General features: G+C 43.7%; 1 long non-coding RNA gene across 1 annotated transcript; it reads left to right on the top strand.

Moving 5' to 3' along the window:
• The first annotated feature begins 14,409 nt into the window (after window positions 1-14,409).
• On the top strand, window positions 14,410-15,928 carry LOC121977874. The gene is made up of 3 exons (XR_006111076.1): window positions 14,410-14,588; window positions 15,077-15,626; window positions 15,757-15,928. It is a non-coding gene; the product is annotated as an uncharacterized LOC121977874 (long non-coding RNA).
• The last annotated feature ends 2,276 nt before the right edge of the window (window positions 15,929-18,204 follow it).

Below are 18,204 nucleotides of genomic sequence, written 5' to 3'. Positions count from 1 at the left end.
TATTTACGGTCCTACTTTTATTCCTTTAAAGGTTGTTGAATGCTCATTAACAAATCAACCCGCGCGCGATAGAATTTAAAGTACTAAAACTATAATTTTGGGGGTATATAAAAATTTATGATGCTTAAAATTTTTAGAACGAAAAAAGATGGAATAAATTTATAGTTTTTTACAATGCAAATTGATTTGGAAATTATCATTTAACATTAAAATTATAGTATCACGATGCACGACCTATACGTAGACTTAATCACGGTTTAAAATTATCAATTCAAAACTGACGATTCAATAATTCTTGGGATCGATCCTTAACTTTAATCGTTTAAGACGATTATAGTTGATAGTTCGCCGATTCATGATTCGAAACTATCGGTTTACGGTTTGAAATTGTCGATTTATGATTCATGCACGGTTTGTCACGGTTCACCATGATTTAAAATTATTATTATATTTTAAAAATTAAAAATTTATAAATTAACTAATAAAATTGTCTTAATTAACTAATAATTTGAAAATTATTATTATTTACTTTATTATTTTTTATATGGAAAAAGAAAATTATTGATTAATCATTAAATAATTAATTAATAATTATAGATGTCAATATGATATAGATTATATGATAAAACATTTGGCTCTCACTGTTCCATTAATCAAGTCAACGGGTAACACGAGCCCGGGTCGTGGGCAAGTCTAATAGAGTGTGTGAAACCATAAATTCCACAGTTGTCCTGCACGAGCTAGATTTGCCATGAAGTTATTTCAGCTTGTCACACGTGATAATGTCAAAGTGTAAAATATAATACAAATGAATTTTTATTTCTTTTTAGTTGGTATCATGTATTAAGTTTATATCAATTAATTTTACAATGATTAATTTAAATTTATAAAAAAATTTCATCAGTCACTTCCGCTCATTAAAATAAATTCATCTATTTTATTTTTTTCTATTTAATGGTTAACGATCTATTTAGGTTAGAAAAATCAAAGTAATGACTAAATATACTACAATACATCATAACCTAATTCTAGACTCCCTCTACATCTAATTTCCTTATAGACTTAAAATTTTTCCAAACTCTAGTCCTCCATAACTTATCAAAATTTTCCATTAATAATCTGACATCTATCCTTCCTTAATTTAGTAAAACTTCTTTAATTTATCTAACATCCACCTTTTTTTTTTTTTTTTTATTTATTATTATTATTATTATTATTATTATTATTATTAGTATTAGGACTTTCATTATCAACAATTTTGAACTTCTCCCATATCAGATGTCTTGTCTACCTTACTCATTAAGATCTCTATCAATCCAATGTCTTGTCAATCTTAATTTATTTTAACTTCTCGGCTTTTAAATGTTTAATCAAATTTTATCTAATCGAATCATTGGGTAAATAGTGAAATTTCCAAATTTAACAAGTTGAAAGATTCTTCGACAATTTATTAAATCACGCACCTAGACATCTTAATTGACCAAAAGACGTATGTTACTTTGATATTTACCAAAAAATACACTTTTTCAAGTGCACTTCCTTTTTTATCCTTCTGACAAATCAAACTTTTTTTTTTTATCATTTTTCTTTTCTCCTCTTCTCTTTCCTATCTCCTCTTTCATCAACGACATTTAAGATTTAGTTAATTTTTTGATAACATTTTAATACATTTAGAGAAGCTAAAATAAACTATGAATAGCAAATTTGAACTCCTTGTAATCTCAGAAATCCACAAGAATTGAAATAAAGTGCAATCAAAGCTCTCTAGGTTCATCAGTGGATTTCGGTTAAAACCCACTGATGGACCTAGAGAACTCTGATTGCATCCATTTCAGTTTCTATGGATTTCTGGTGTTGCAAGGAGTTTAAATTTGCTATCCATTATTTATTTTGACTTTTATAAGGTATTAAAATATAAGAAGAAAGAATCAACAAAAAAATTTCATATCAGGCCCAACGTGGGCCTGATATGATTCATATTAGGCCCAACGTGGAGTCTTTTTGCTGATTCTTTCTTCTTATATTTTAACACTTTCTAAAAGTCAAAAAAATAATGGATAACATATTTGAACTCCTTGCAACATCAGGAATCCACAGAAACTGAAATGGGTGCAATCGGAGCTCTCTAGGTCCATCAGTGAGTTTTGACCGAAACTCACTAATGGACCTAGAGACCTCAGATTACACCAATTTCAGTTCCTGTGGATTCCTGATGTTGCAAGGAGTTCAAATATGCTATCCATTGTTTATTTTGACTTTTAGAAGGTATTAAAATATAAGAAGAAAGAATCAGCAAAAAGACTCCACGTTAGGCCTGATATGAATCATATCAGGCCCACGTTGGGCCTGATATGATTCCATATCAGGCCTAATGTGGGTCTCACTCTATTAGGAATGCTCAACTGTTTTAGGAACTCTTCATTTCATAATGGATGTGTTTATGATTGCTCTAAGTAGAAAAATAGATAAGGGCATCAATGCATATCCTCCTACATAAATGTTTCAGCTAGTAATGAAATTAAGTGGAAAAAGGCAGTAGCAAAACGTTGAGTGTTCTCTGACAAATTGGAGAATGTATAATGCTTCATTACTTGTAAGAAATACAAATGGAAACACTTAGAACAAATAGTCATAGTATAGTTATTGAAAAAAGAGAAGATACGTATAATTCCAATAAACAGAATTGACACAATACCAGATAGACCTAATTCTTCTACTAGCATGTAACTGCAAATAAGTCATGACTCACTTATTTCTTCTTTCTTTATAAAAGAAAATTAATCTAGAAAATGAGATCACTTATGAGAAATAAGGGGAAGGGACAAAGAGACACCACTCCAAATTCTGAAGGCTGAAAGAAAAGTGTGTCAATTATTTAAATGGAAAAAAATACCAAGCAAAAGGTAGAGGAATTGCAAAAATCCTTACTTTTCAATATCCAATCTGATATATTTGAAGAGGTATTCAGCAGTTAAAGCTTTTCCAATGTGCATAATTTTTCAAACCCCCAACAAAGACATACATCATGAACTGAGATTTAAATCAAAATAAAATGCTACATTGGAAATAAAGAGTTCCTAAAACAGTTGAGCATTCCTAATAGAGTGAGATCCACATTGGGCATGATATGGAATCATATCAGACCCAACGTGGGCCTGATATGATTTATATCAGGCTTAACGTGGAGCCTTTTTGTTGATTCTTTCTTCTTATATTTTAACACCTTCTAAAAGTCAAAATAAACAATGGATAGCATATTTGAACTCCTTGCAACATCAGAAATCCACAGAAACTGAAATGGGTGTAATCTGAGGTCTCTAGGTCCATCAGTGAGTTTCAGTTTCTGTGGATTCCTGATGTTGCAAGGAGTTCAAATATGCTATCCATTATTTATTTTGACTTTTAGAAGATGTTAAAATATAAGAAGAAAGAATCAGTAAAAAGGCTCCACGTTAGGCCTGATATGAATCATATCAGGCCCACGTTGGGCCTGATATGATTCCATATCAAGCCCAACATGGGCCCGATATGATTCATATCAGGCCCAACGTGGGCCTGATATGAAATTTTTTTGCTGATTCTTTCTTCTTATATTTTAACACTTTGTAAAAGTCAAAATAAATAATGGATAACATATTTGAACTCCTTGCAACACTAGGAATCCACAGAAACTGAAATGGGTGCAATCAGAGCTCTCTAAGTCCATCAGTGGATTTTGATCGAACCCCACTGATGGAGTTAGAGAGCTCCGATTGCACCCATTTTAGTTCCTATGGATTCCGGATATTGCAAGGAGTTCAAATATGCTATCAATTGTTTATTTTGACTTTTAGAAGATGTTAAAATATAAGAATAAAGAATCAGCAAAAACCCTTCACGTTAAGCCTGATATGAATCACATCAGGGCTATGTTAGACCTGATATGATTTTTTTGTAGTGCATTCTTATGTTTAGCTTGCAATAATTATACAAGTGAAAGAATGTACTACTGACCCAAACATAAAACTCATAATAAATTACAGAGACAAAATATAGTATTTATGAAAAATTACAAAGACAAGAAGAATTGGACTTGTAAATTAAATACCTCTTATTTTCTTACAATGATACAAGCTGAAGTCCTAAGTAACACACCATAAGCTAGAAAGCATGCATGAGATAACATCTTGTTACTATCTCCATTTCTCATGAATTGAGGCAGCTACAACCTTGCTTTGGCATCTGCCCTGTGGTGTGATATTTGGCCGCACTTTCTTTGACTTCAATAGCTCTTCACGGCACATAGTCTCAGTCATTGCTCTCTTCTCTTTGGCTGCTTTATGAACCATAGTAATTTTATTTTTTATTTTCTCAGCATATTCTGCTTCTTGTTCTCTAATTTTTGCTGTCCACACAATGTTAGAGCAATCATAGACACATCCATTATGAAATGAAGAGTTCCTAAAATAGTTGAGCATTCCTAATAGAGTGAGACCCACATTAGGCCTGATATGGAATCATATCAGGCCCAACGTGGGTCTGATATGATTCATATCAGGCCTAACGTGGAATCTTTTTGCTGATTCTTTCTTCTTATATTTTAACACCTTCTAAAAATCAAAATAAGCAATGGATAACATATTTGAACTCCTTTTAATATCAGGAATTCACAGGAACTGAAATGGGTGTAATCGGAGCTCTCTAGGTCTATTAGTGGGTTTCGGTCAAAATCCACTAATGGACCTAGAGAGCTCCGATTACACCCATTTCAGTTTTTGTGGATTCCTGATGTTGCAAGGAGATTAAATATGATATCCATTATTTATTTTGACTTTTAGAAGGTGTTAAAATATAAGAAGAAAGAATCAGCAAAAAGGCTCAATGTTAGGCCTAATATGAATTATATTAGGCCCACGTTGGGCCTGATATGATTCCATATCAGGCCCAACGTGGGCCTGATATGGTTCATATAAGGCCCAAGATGGGCCTGATATGAAATTTTTTTATTGATTCTTTCTTCTTATATTTTAACACCTTCTAAAAGTCAAAATAAGCAATGGATAGCATATTTGAACTTCTTGCAACACCAGGAATTCATAGAAACTGAAATGGGTGCAATCGGAGCTCTCTAGGTCCATCAGTGGATTTTGACCGAAACCCACTGATGGACCTAAAGAGCTCTGATTGCACTTTATTTCAATTCTTGTGGATTTCTGAGATTACAAGGAGTTCAAATTTGTTATTCATAGTTTATTTTAGCTTCTCTAAATGTATTAAAATGTTATCAAAAAATTAACTAAATCTTAAATGTCGTTGATGAAAGAGTAGATAGGAAAGAGAAGAGGGCAAAAAGAAAAACGACAAAAAAAAAGTTTGATTTGTCAGAAGGATAACAAGGGAAGTGCACTTGAAAAAGTGCGTCCTTTGGTAAATACCAAAGTAACATACGTCTTTTGGTTAATTAAGATGTCTAGGTGCGTGATTTGGTAAATTGCCGAAGATTCTTTCTAATCGCTTAGCAAGGTTAGTGATCCGGCGGTAAGAATGGGGGACCCACTTCCTGAAGGGTTCCGGCCTAAGAACGGATGGAGGGATGGCCAAGCGGGTGATGGCCGCGCTAAGCTGGTCCAAGCGGAGCCAGAGATAACCCAGCCATGGGCTTGGGTTTCCGACGCCAAGGCGGGAGAACCGAATGGCCGAGCGGGTGGTCCGTTCGGCCAGGATAAGGGCGAGGATACAAAGGTTAGCCGAGCAGCCTATTCTTTCGGCTCGGGATATGGGATGTCAGCAAAGGCGTGTCTGATGATTATGCCGTACACAAGTTTGCACGAGGGAGGATCTCGCCGTCACATCATGGAGAGGTTGGTACAGCAGCGGTATGGCCTTATGGATGTCCTTCTGACAGACCCATACCTGGGCATGGTCGAAAGCAGGTGATTGCAGGTGATTGCTTTGATTGGCGCGCCCAGGCTCCTTCGAGAGGTCTATATAAGGTCTCCATTTCTTCACTAGAGGTACGCTGGTTTTGAATCTCTGAAGCCACCTCTTTGTTATTCCTCGCTTGACTTGAGCGTCGGAGGGCCGTCGCCGGGACACCCCTCCCGGCTCGGTTTTGTTGCAGGTTCGCCGGAGCACTCGAGGATCCAACAGGGAGCGCCACGTCCCCAACGTCCTTTGACTTCTGGTTCGGACAGGATCAATTTGGCGCCGTCTGTGGGAACGCACCTGCATCCGAGCAGAAGCAATGGACGAGGCTGGAAGACTACATACCGTGGCACTCTCACAAGAAGAGTTTGACGCTGTAGTCGAGGCGAGGGCAGCTAAGATAGTGGCGCAGCAAAAGGAGAAAGCACAAGCTGAGTGAGCGCAACAGCAAACAACCTCGGCTTCAGCAGACCGCCCGGAATATGTTTCAACAGGAGGGTTCCCTCGGGCTCTCTTCCGTACTCCCCCAGAAATCGCGCCCGCCCACGGGGAGCAAGGATCTTCATCCGATGAGCCTCCCATCCGGGATCATAGGAAGGGCAAAGCTCCTCGAGCGGACGCACCACCCGAGCAGGTTCACCGACAATTCTCTGAAGCCATACATCGGGATCCGTTACCAAAATACTATACACCACCGCCGATCGGAGCTTACAATGGAACGACCGACCCCGACGATCATTTGGGGAAGTTCGACAGCATCGCCACCTTGCATCAGTACTCCGATGGCGTAACGTGCCGGGTATTTCTCACCACTCTATCGGAATCTGCACATAGGTGGTTCCGGAGGCTGCCGGACGGCTCTATCACTAGCTTCCAGGAGTTCCGAACGGCATTCCTACATCACTTTGCGAGCAGCCGACGTTATCAAAGGACAAGCGTCAGCCTGTTCACCATCAAACAAGAACCAAGAGAATCTCTCCGGGCGTATATACAACGGTTTAATCAAATAGCGATGGACATCCCCACAGCCACCTCGGAAACAATGGTAAACGCATTCACGCAAGGCCTCGTGGAAGGGGATTTCTTCCGCACGCTCATTCGCAAACCGCCCAGAGACTACGACCACATGCTACACCGGGCGAATGAGTATATAAATGTGGAAGAGGCGGAGGCTGCCCGACGGAAGGGAACTCATGCCGAACGTCCGGCCCAAGCCGAACGGAAGCAGCCCGCTGCCCATCAGCCACCAAGAGGACCAAGAGTTGAGGCATCCCGGGCACATCATGCGAAGTCCCCGGTGGTCCAAGAGGTAGCGGCCGAGCGGTCAAAGATGAAGAAAAAGAGGGTATGGACCCCAATGTTTTGCTCTTTCCATAATACTGACTCCCACAACACCCGCGACTGTCGGGGCCTGCCTTCAATCACCCATCCCGTACGACGGGGTGGCCCTCGTCGATCGCCTTCACCCGACCGCCGGCAGCGGCATCAAGAGTCCGGTCGGCGAACATATAGGAGATCTCCCGAACAGCGTTTCCCTCTAAGGCATGAAGATCGCTCTCGAAGGTCCAATGAGCGACCTAGGCAGTCGGGGAGAAATCAATATTATTGCGGGTGGGCCGACCGGAGGAGATTCACACAGGGCGAGAAAAGCAAGCGCTCGGCAGCTCAGAATCCATGAGGTGGGTTGCAGCCAAGAAAGGGCGAGCGGACCCGAGATCAATTTCGGGCCCAAGGATCTTAAGGGAGTTGAAGTGTCGCATGATGATGCCCTTATCGTCAAAGCGGTAATAGCCAACTACACCATCCACCGTATCTTCATTGACACTGGCAGCTCGGTCAACATCATCTTCAGAAAGGCCTTTGATCAACTACAAATCGATCAAGCCGAGCTGCTGCCCATGACAACCCCCCTCTACGGGTTTACGGGCAATGAGGTTCTTCCGGTCGGACAGGTAAGACTGGCTATCTCCTTAGGGGAGGAACCGCTCCGGAGAACGAGGACAACAAACTTTGTGGTGGTCGACTCCCCTTCATCCTACAAAGTGATACTGGGGCGACTGGCGTTAAGCGAATTCTAAGCTGCTGTGTCGACGTTCTACCAGAAGATCAAATTCCCGGTCGAGGACAAAGTCGGTGAAGTACGAGGAGATCAATTAGCCGCTCGGAGATGCTATGTGGAAATGGTTCGAGCCGAATCCAGCGCCGCGCGAAAGGCTCCATGGATCGAGGTACACGCCATAACCGAGAAACCTCCTGCTTTAATTTATGATGAAAAGGAGGAGGTTAAGATCCATCCGAGCCGATCGGAGGCTACAACCTTTATTACCGCCGACCTGGAGGACGAACAGAAAGAAGAAGTGGTCAAATGCCTCCAGATGAATCATGACATCTTCGCCTGGTCGACGCATGAGTTGCCCGGTGTCTCCCCCAGCATAGCCCAACATAAGCTCCACGTCCGGCCGGACGCTCGGCCAGTAAAACAAAGGAGAAGAGATTTCAGCGCCGAGCAGAATATTATCATTCGAGCGGAGGTAGAAAGGCTCTTAGAGGCCGGCCACATACGGGAGGTTCAATTCCCAAGCTGGTTAGCCAATGTGGTGCTCGTCTCCAAGCCGGGCAACAAATGGAGGGTATGCATCGACTTCAGAGATCTGAACAAAGCCTGCCCGAAGGATTTCTACCCTCTGCCCCGAATCGACCAGCTCGTAGATTCTACAGTCGGATGCGAGCTTATATGTATGCTGGACGCCTACCAAGGCTATCATCAAGTACCGCTCGCCCCGGAAGATCAGGAAAAAAGTTAGCTTCGTTACACCGGACGGGACGTATTGCTATACGGTGATGCCGTTCGGACTAAAGAATGCCGGAGCAACATATCAAAGATTGATGAATAGGGTCTTCCGCGAGCAAATCGGACACAACCTGGAGGTCTATGTAGATGACATCCTCATCAAATCCTTCCGAGCGGCCACTTTATGCAAAGATATGGAAGAAACCTTCCACACACTCAGAAAATATGGGGTCAAGCTAAATCCTCATAAGTGTTTATTCGGCGCCAAAGGAGGACGTTTCTTGGGCTATATTGTGACTGAATGGGGTATTGAAGCTAATCCTAGCAAGGTGAAGGCTCTTCAGGACATGCCACCGCCCAGAAACATGAGGGAAGTACAGAGGCTGACCGGTCGGATTACAGCGCTATCACGCTTCATCTCCAGGACTGCCGACCGGAGCCTTCCGTTCTTCAAAATCCTCCGCAAAGCTACAAAGTTCCAATGGAATGAAGACTGCGATCGGGCCTTTGAAGAACTGAAGACGTACTTAAATTCCCTACCTGTGCTGGCCAAGCCAACTGTCGGCGAACCGTTGCACATTTATTTATCCTCAACCGAGCATGCTGTGGGATCGGCGTTAGTCCGGTCGGGAGGTGAGGAGCAACCTGTATATTTCCTTAGTCATATCTTGAAAGATGTTGAAACCCGCTACACCGGACTCGAGAAGTTGGCCTTTGCTTTGATCCTTGCCGCTCGGAGGCTTCGTCCTTATTTCCTGGCGCACACGATTATCGTCAAGACCAATAGCCCGTTGGGACGAGTGCTTTTAAATCCAGAAGCTTCCGGACGGCTCATCAAATGGACAACCGAGCTAAGTGAATTTGATATCCAATATCAACCCTGTTCGACTATCAAAGCACAAGCCTTAGCCGATTTCGTGATAGAGGTGCAGGACCCGGAACCCAAAGCTGTGTGGAAAGTGTTCGTGGATGGATCGTCCACTAGACACGGGAGCGGAATTGGCATAGTTTTGCTGTCCCCTCAAGGAGAGCGGATGCAGCTCTCCGTCCGGCTAGATTACCGAGCGACCAACAACGAAGTAGAATATGAAGCCCTTATTGCTGGATTGCAGGCCGCTCGGCACGTTGGAGCCGGCCGGGTCATCCTCTATTCAGATTCCCAGTTGGCTGCTCAGCAAATCTCGGGGATTTTTGAGATAAATAGTACAAGGCTCAAGCTCTACGTGGAAGCTATTGAAAAACTTAAGCTCAACTTTAGGGAGGTGATTATTCAGAAGATCCCCCGGGCGGAGAATCAAGTGGCGGACGAATTGGCCAAGCTGGCAAGCGCGTTATCCCCGGTCGGCTCTCAGAAGCCGATCGAGCAAGTATCTTTAGTAGCACATGTCGATCGGATGGAGGGCATCACATACCCGAGCGACTGGAGGACAACTATTGTGGAGTTTTTGCGCTCGGGAGCTACCCCATCCGACCGGGAAGAAGCTCACTTACTAAAGAGAAGGGCTAGTCGGTTCACCCTCGTAGGAGATCAACTCTACAAGAAGGCCTTCTCTCGTCCGCTCCTAAAATGCGTCAGCTGGGAAGATGCCGAGTACATCCTTCGAGAAATGCACCAAGGTTCGTGCGGTGGACATCCAGGCGGACGGTCATTAACCAGGAAGATTTTGCTAGCCGGGTATTTTTGGCCAACACTTCAAATGGATGCTGCCCGGACCGTGACAAATTGTCTATCCTGTCAGAAGTATCACAGCATGTCCCACCGACCGGCAGATGAGATGAAAGCATCAACTGTGGCCTGCCCGTTCGACCAATGGGGGATGGACATCGTGGGACCCTTCCCCATGGCTACCGGGCAGTGGAAGTTCTTATTGGTGGCGGTCGACTACTTCTCAAAATGGGTAGAAGCTGAGCCACTTGAAAAAATATCCGAGCAGATGGTTAAAAGGTTCATATGGCAAAATATCATCTGCCGCTTTGGCATCCCAAGACGACTCGTCTCCGACAACGGACGTCAATTCACAGGGAAGTTGCTCGGGGAATGGTGCGAAAGTTATGGCATCGAGCAGCACTTCACATCGGTGGCATACCCCCAGAGTAACGGTCAAGCCGAGGTAACCAACCGAGAGATTCTCAGAATTTTACGGACTCGGCTCGACCATGAAGGAGGCAGCTGGGTAGACGAGCTGCCGGGCGTCCTATGGGCTCTCCGCACGACACCAAAAGAGGGAACGGGCGTCACTCCATTTCACTTGATATATGGAGGCGAAGCAGTCATCCCGATTGAAGTTGGGGTGGAGTCCGTTCGGGTGCAAAACTATGATGAAGATAACGCCGAACGGAGGAGCATGGAGCTAGACTTGGTCGAAGAGGAAAGAGCTAAAGCGTCCGTCCGGCTGATGACGTACCGGCAACGTATGAAACAGAACTACAACCGGCGCGTGATCCCCAGAGCCTTTCAAGTAGGCGACCTAGTTTGGAAGAAAGTTAAGCCGGTCGGAGATGTCGGCAAGTTGGAAGCTCCCTGGGCAGGACCCTTTGAAGTGGTCGAGAAGCTCCGTTCGGGCGCTTATTACCTCAAGGATGCGGAAGGTCGAATGCTGGACCGACCCTGGAGTGCAAATCACCTTCAGCCATATAGAGCTGGGTGAGAGGTGCGCTGTTGCTCTATTTTGTGTAAATTCAAAATAGTTGTACTCCTTTTGTCGCAGGAAACAAATTATTCCCAAGGCATTCTGTGTTCATAGCTGAACGACAGGTTATCCGAAGGCCCCCGAGCCGCTCGGCCGGGAGGTTTATATATGCAAGCTCAGTTAAAGATCGGGAGACGGTCCGACGTCTATAAACCCTCCGGCCGGGAAGCCGGGAGACAGTCCGGCGTCTATAAACCCTCCGGCCGGGAAACCGGGAGACGGTCCGGCGTCTATAAACCCTCCGGCCGGGAAACCGGGAGACGGTCCGGCGTCTATAAACCCTCCGGCCGGGAAACTGGGACCGGCTATAAATATCCGCGCCGACGAGCTCCGTCGTTAAAGATCGAGAGCCGCGTCGACCGGCTATAAATATCCGCGCCGACGAGCTCCGTCGTTAAAGATCGAGAGCCGCGCCGACCGGCTATAAATATCCGCGCCGACGAGCTCCGTCGTTAAAGATCGAGAGCCGCGCCGACCGGCTATAAATATCCGCGCCGACGAGCTCCGTCGTTAAAGATCGAGAGCCGCGCCGACCGGCTATAAATATCCGCGCCGACGAGCTCCGTCGTTAAAGATCGATAGCCGCGCGACCGGCTATAAATATCCGCGCTGACGAGCTCCGTCGTTAAAGATCGAGAGCGCCGGCTATAAATATCCGCGCCGACGAGCTCCGTCGTTAAAGATCGAGAGCCGCGCCGACCGGCTATAAATATCCGCGCCGACGAGCTCCGTCGTTAAAGATCGAGAGCCGCGCCGACCGGCTATAAATCCCCGAGCAGAAGACCGACGAGCTCCGTCGTTAAAAATCGAGAGTCGGTCCGGCGACTATAAATACCCCGGGCGGACGAACGAATATCAGAGAATAAGAAACCGCGGAAACCACAAGTATTAAAACATTTAGGCCCGCTCGGGCGTTGGTCCTTCGATACTTGACGTTTGTTGAGTTCACACTGGCTAGATACGAGTAGAGCGAGTAGGCCCTCCTGCTCGGACTTTGTTTAATGGGTTAAGCTGACCGGCCGCGTGACGGAGAACGCTTAAGAGCATGACTAACTCTAAGCATAAACGTTAAGCAAACAGAAGAATATTATGGATAGGAAGACACAAGCAAAGACATAATTACATTAAAAGGAAAGCATGCCGAACGACAAGTACAAAAAGTTGCGCTGGGCTTAGGAAACGTAAAAACAAGGTACAGACAAGGAACACTCCTCACTCAGGGTCTTCGAAGTTGAAGAAGCCGTCCGGAATGTCGTCTATCATGATCGCCAGATCGGAGGCGGGAATGTGCATTCCCGCAGGAAGGTGGCCACCCTTCTTCAAGTAGGCCACAGTGACCTTAACGGCCTCGGCAAAGTCGAAGAGACGCTGCCGCCAAATTTCGTGCCAAACCTCTCCGAGCGGAGGTAATCTTGACGTTCAGCAGCCAGACGACTCGGCTCCCCTTCCTTGTAGTTTCTGAGCGCCGCCCGGGAGGCAATCAGTGAATCGTGGAGGACTTTCCGATCCACCTCCGCTTTCGTGCGTTCAGCTGAGCGCCCATCCCGTTCGGCAGTTAGTTGGGCTTCCAGCTCCTTAGATCGCTGATCTAGGGCTCGGACTTCAACTTTCATTTTGTCCATATCAGCGATCGCCCGCTTCTTCCGGCTACTGGCGCGCTTCATGTCTTCGTCGCGCTTCTTCACCAGGCCTTCAAGTCGAGCCACCTCTGTAGCCAGGTCGGCGGCCTTAATGGAATGGATTGCCGCCGTTCCCGAGGGGATTTAGACAGGAGGCAACGACGACAGGCCGCATGAGTCACATCTGAGCGAGCGCCGAACGGCTGAATTCGGCGCACACGCCGAGCGGCCTGTGGAATACTTTTAAAACAAAAGGCGACGAGCACCCGCTCGGACACATAGTCCAGTCAGTCGGACTCACTGCCTCCTTCGACTAGACTTGAAGGGGAGGCAAGTGATCCGGCGGTAAGAATGGGGGACCCACTTCCTGAAGGGTTCCGGCCTAAGAACGGATGGAGGGTTGGCCAAGCGGGTGATGGCCGCGCTAAGCTGGTCCGAGCGGAGCCAGAGATAACCCAGCCATGGGCTTGGGTTTCCGACGCCAAGGCGGGAGAACCGAATGGCCGAGCGGGTGTCTACCCGGCTCGAACCGAAGGGCCGAGCGGGTGGTCCGTTCGGCCAGGATAAGGGCGAGGATACAAAGGTTAGCCGAGCGGCCTATTCTTTCGGCTCGGGATATGGGATGTCAGCAAAGGCGTGTCTGATGATTATGCCGTACACAAGTTTGCACGAGGGAGGATCTCGCCGTCACATCATGGAGAGGTTGGTACAGTAGCGGTATGGCCTTATGGATGTCCTTCTGACAGACCCATACCTGGGCATGGTCGAAAGCAGGTGATTGCAGGTGATTGCTTTGATTGGCGCGCCCAGGCTCCTTCGAGAGGTCTATATAAGGTCTCCATTTTTCACCAGAGGTACGCTGGTTTTGAATCTCTGAAGCCACCTCTTTGTTATTCCTCGCCTGACTTGAGCGTCGGAGGGCAGTCGCCGGGACACCCCTCCTGGCTCGGTTTTGTTGCAGGTTCGCCGGAGCACTCGAGGATCCAGCAAGGAGCGCCACGTCCCCAGCGTCCTTTGACTTCTGGTTCGGACAGGATCAGTTAGCAATAAAAAATATAGTGAAAATGAAATAAAGACAAGCAAATCAATGAACACTGATATGTAACATGGTTCAACAATCCCTGGTTAGGTGGTTAAGTGTCTGCAACTTGCCAATGAAGTCGTGGGGTCGAAGGTCGCCAGTTGCACTCGGGGATAAAATCCTGGTCTGCTGCGTCAAAAATTCCTTCGACCCCCAGTCACCTATCCTGCCCAGCATTAACCGTGATTTACTCCATATGAAATCTTGTGGGGCCGGGGCCAGGGGGCCGCTAGGGTGGCGGTTCCACCTTTTTTTTGCCAATGGTTCAACAATCCCTATGCTTTCCTTAAAGGGATCACAATGAAGCTGCTCACAAGTGAAACAATCAAATTAGAAGGCTCAGAGATTGCTCAAATTGCTAGTAGATACGTTAGGTTTTATGTAAATCTTCTTAACGTTATCTAAAAATCCTAAATGCTCGTCAACTCAAACGTCGCTAGCAGCAATTGCATGGTGTCTGTCGTGGTGGTGGAGGGGGCAGAGGTGCTCCGATTCGATAGAAGGTAAAGTCAAAAGTTATAAATTTTGCAGGATCCAATATGGGAGTGGACGAAAATTGTGCTTTTTAGGGGATTTATTGTGTTCTCCGTGATCCTTTTCTCCTTCGCAGTCGGTGTGCTCGTTCTATGCAAGTGATGATTCTTGATCCTTCTTTTTTCTTGTGATTTCGCTAGGATTTTTTCACCCTAACTACAAGTAGAATTTACGTTTTGAGGATTGGAATCTTAGTTTTGCAGTCTGCTTTATAGTCCTAAAAACTTTAATTTTGTTGAATGGTTTTGAGCTAGTTCATGCTTATTTTGTTAAAAGAGGCATTATTAACAATGATAGGTAATAGGTAATTCTTGAAGAATATCTTCTCCTAAAGTCAGATTGTAGGTCTATATTATTTCAAAATCTCTAGCATTCTTCATTTCTTCTTTTCTCTCTCATTTTGTTTGTTTGTTATTTTGGGGGAAGAATTTGTTAAGTATTTGCGTGCTTCATATAGTCAACGAGTTGAAGTAGTTCGATCCAAGTTGCTACCGCTGAAGCCTTGTTGATATCTTATTGGAGGTTTTCTAAATTGTAACTATGCCCTCCTCCCTCCGCACTCCACAACAAACAAGGAATTTGAATCAGATTCAGGTAACCTTAAACCTTTTTTTTCTATTCCGTAAAAAAGATGGGGATGTGGTCGCTCATGTTGTCCAGTAAGGCAACCTCCCAAGCGAGTGGCCATTGCATCTCTGCCTTGCAAGGCAACGACTTGGAAGCCTCACAAGCAGCCGCTGCCCAGTGAGGCAGTGTTAGGCAACGATGCGACTGCTTGCGAGGTGGCCTTTGCCCCGCAAGGCAGCGACGTAGCCACCTTGCCAGACTGCCATTTGAGGCATTGCTCATGTTCATTATTTTCAGAGATGGGAAGTCATTTTCAGGCTGCCATTTGTGTTGTTTGACTAAGATACATCCTTTTGTAATATTAAGGAAGGAGCTATGGCTGCTAACCCGCTTGTCAAATGCATTGAAGATGCATTGACAATGAACCAATAGCTTATCAAGTAAGACTTTTAAGACCAATTTGATCTACTTGTTTAGCGGCCAACTTGTTGACTTTACCTTTTAAGTTTAGTAGATTGTTTTTGATGGTTATACTTACCTTTTGATAGTTTCTTGCTTGATTTTGAGCAGTTCTAAATAGGTCTTCTTGCTAAGTTATCAGATCCAGGAGGTTGATAGAGTGAGTTGTTGTAGCAGAGAGCAGTAAAGTTTATATGTAACAAAGATATGACCTTTTGTTGTGCACTGAGAGTTCAATTTGTCTAGCAAGATTGAGCATTGTTGCATTAGAATTTCCAGAATTTTGAAGGTTATGCCATTTTACTATGTTGTCTTTCACCTTATTTGTGCATTTTGATTTGTTCTATCAATAATACTGCAAATGACATCATCCCATGACCCATATAAAAAATTGTTATGTGGATATTAAATATATTAATTTTAACTGCTTCTGTTTATGATCCATTTCTCTGCCTTGTGAAACTTGACTAAACTCAGTTACTGTAACTTATGTTATCGCCTTGTTTTTAACGATGTTTCAATTTATTCCTCCATGAAATTTTTTGTTGTGAGTTAAATCTCTCATACTTCAAGATCACATATTATGAGGAAGAACATGTACCCTTGTAGTTCTAGGTAACTTTTGGAGATGCAATAACCCTTTTGTATATTAGATGAGTCAAAAATATTTTTTTATTAAACTATCTGTCTAGATTGAAGTTGGTTTATTAGTTGTTGTCATATTTTTGAATAAATTTCTTATAGATTTTCCGAGGGAAGGATAATCTAACCACCCTAGATACAACATTTAATAATTATTTTAGTCACTTAGTATGCGACCCCCTAAACCTAAAATCCTGGATCCATCCTTGTTTATCATTGTTGTCAAATTTCCAACAGTTGACTAGGATTCTTAATCAGTTGATTATTCCATTGTTGTTGTATGTAAATTCTATCATTGTTGCTTTATCAATGGCTACTTCTATATTAGCTCTTGTAGCAACAATTGATTGACATTTTTGTTAGGGTGCATATGAGTTAAGGGGTGAATTGTTTCATTCGCTTCTTCAAACTTGATGTTGTAGCTGAAAATTTGAAGTGAAGACTCTACAATGCTAACACTTGGATTTTACTTAGTATCTATCTCCTTAAGATGACAAATTCAATGGCCCACTCCTCACACTCACAGCTCCACTATGAATGTCTCATTCTCGAAAACTTCCAGAGACAGAGAAGCCTTGTATAAGCTCAATGTGAGAACACAAACAAGAAATGGAAACAGGATTACAAAGGAAATAAAAAAAATGACTTTACAACATGAACCTTATTTTCCTTGCTCATTTCTTGCTTTGGATTACCTCTTGGTGGTAGGAAATATAATGCACTTATCTCCAAAATACTCAAAGACCAACGGGTTGAAAATATCATGAAACCCCCTTTTCTAGGGTTTCTCTCGGGTTGGAAAGTACTTCCTAATCGATTGGTCTTACTCTCAATAGATTGTCACGTTAGATAGACTGTTCCAAACTTGTAGAATGACTCTTTTCACTCGTCCAATCGATTGGTAATACATATCAATCAATTGGTAATCACAGTTGCTAATTGATTGACCTAATTGATTCTGAAGCTTTTTATTCTCACAGAAAATACTTCAATGGATTAGCTTAATCAATTAAACCTTGCTGAATTGATTGTCCTAATCGATTCCAGCACCTTCTATGTTGTCGCAAGAAATCGACCAATCGATTTATCTTAATCCAATCGATTGCCCAATAGATCTCAAGACATACTATGCTCACAAATAAGGCCTTCAATCGATTACACCAATTGATTAGTTTAGGCTAATCGATTACTCTAATCGATTGTCCAACCCTAAGCTCTGATATGAGTTTAGGGTTCCTTTGCCCAACACTAAAGTCAGTCGTGACTCATGGGACTTCCTGTTGCCTAGTATCCAGTCAACGTTGACCTTCCAACGAAAGTGTCATACTTTTCATTGTATCCAATAAAAGTCTCTTATCACAATGAACATCCCAATGAAAGTCTCATACTTTTCATTGTATTCAATGCTCTACATTGAGCATTCAACCATTTTCCTTCAAAATATCCTTTTATATCTTAATCATGCTTTTAAGGGTTATCTCCTCTAAAAACATGCTCCAACTTCGATCATTGCACCAATAATGATTTGAAGTTTCTAAACCTTTAGAAAATTTAACTATAAACCTAAACCTCTTCCTTGACTCTAAATTTGTCCCCTTTTACTATTCCTTTTTTATTTTCATCAAGAAAATTACCCTTAAAATACTTGTTTAAGCATTTCACAGGATTAGGTGTTGGTGCAGGTTGTACTAATGGTCTAACTCAGATTTTGATGAATGACAAAGTAAGTTAAGTTAGGTTTAATATGATCTAACGATTTAACTAAGTGTGTAGGAGAAGACTAGATAGGTCGACGGGTTGATCGGATTTCTGGTAAGTAATCCAGCTAGGTCAACAGGCTAACTGGATAGTTGGTACGAAGTCTAGATAAGTCGACGGGCTGACCGGATATCTGGCACGAAGTCCAGCTTGGTCAGC

The sequence above is a fragment of the Zingiber officinale genome, chromosome 4B (assembly GCF_018446385.1).
Source record: "Zingiber officinale cultivar Zhangliang chromosome 4B, Zo_v1.1, whole genome shotgun sequence".
NCBI classification, from domain to species: domain Eukaryota; kingdom Viridiplantae; phylum Streptophyta; class Magnoliopsida; order Zingiberales; family Zingiberaceae; genus Zingiber; species Zingiber officinale.
Note: the sequence above shows the minus strand (reverse complement) of the source record. Positions and strands in the feature narration are given on the sequence as shown.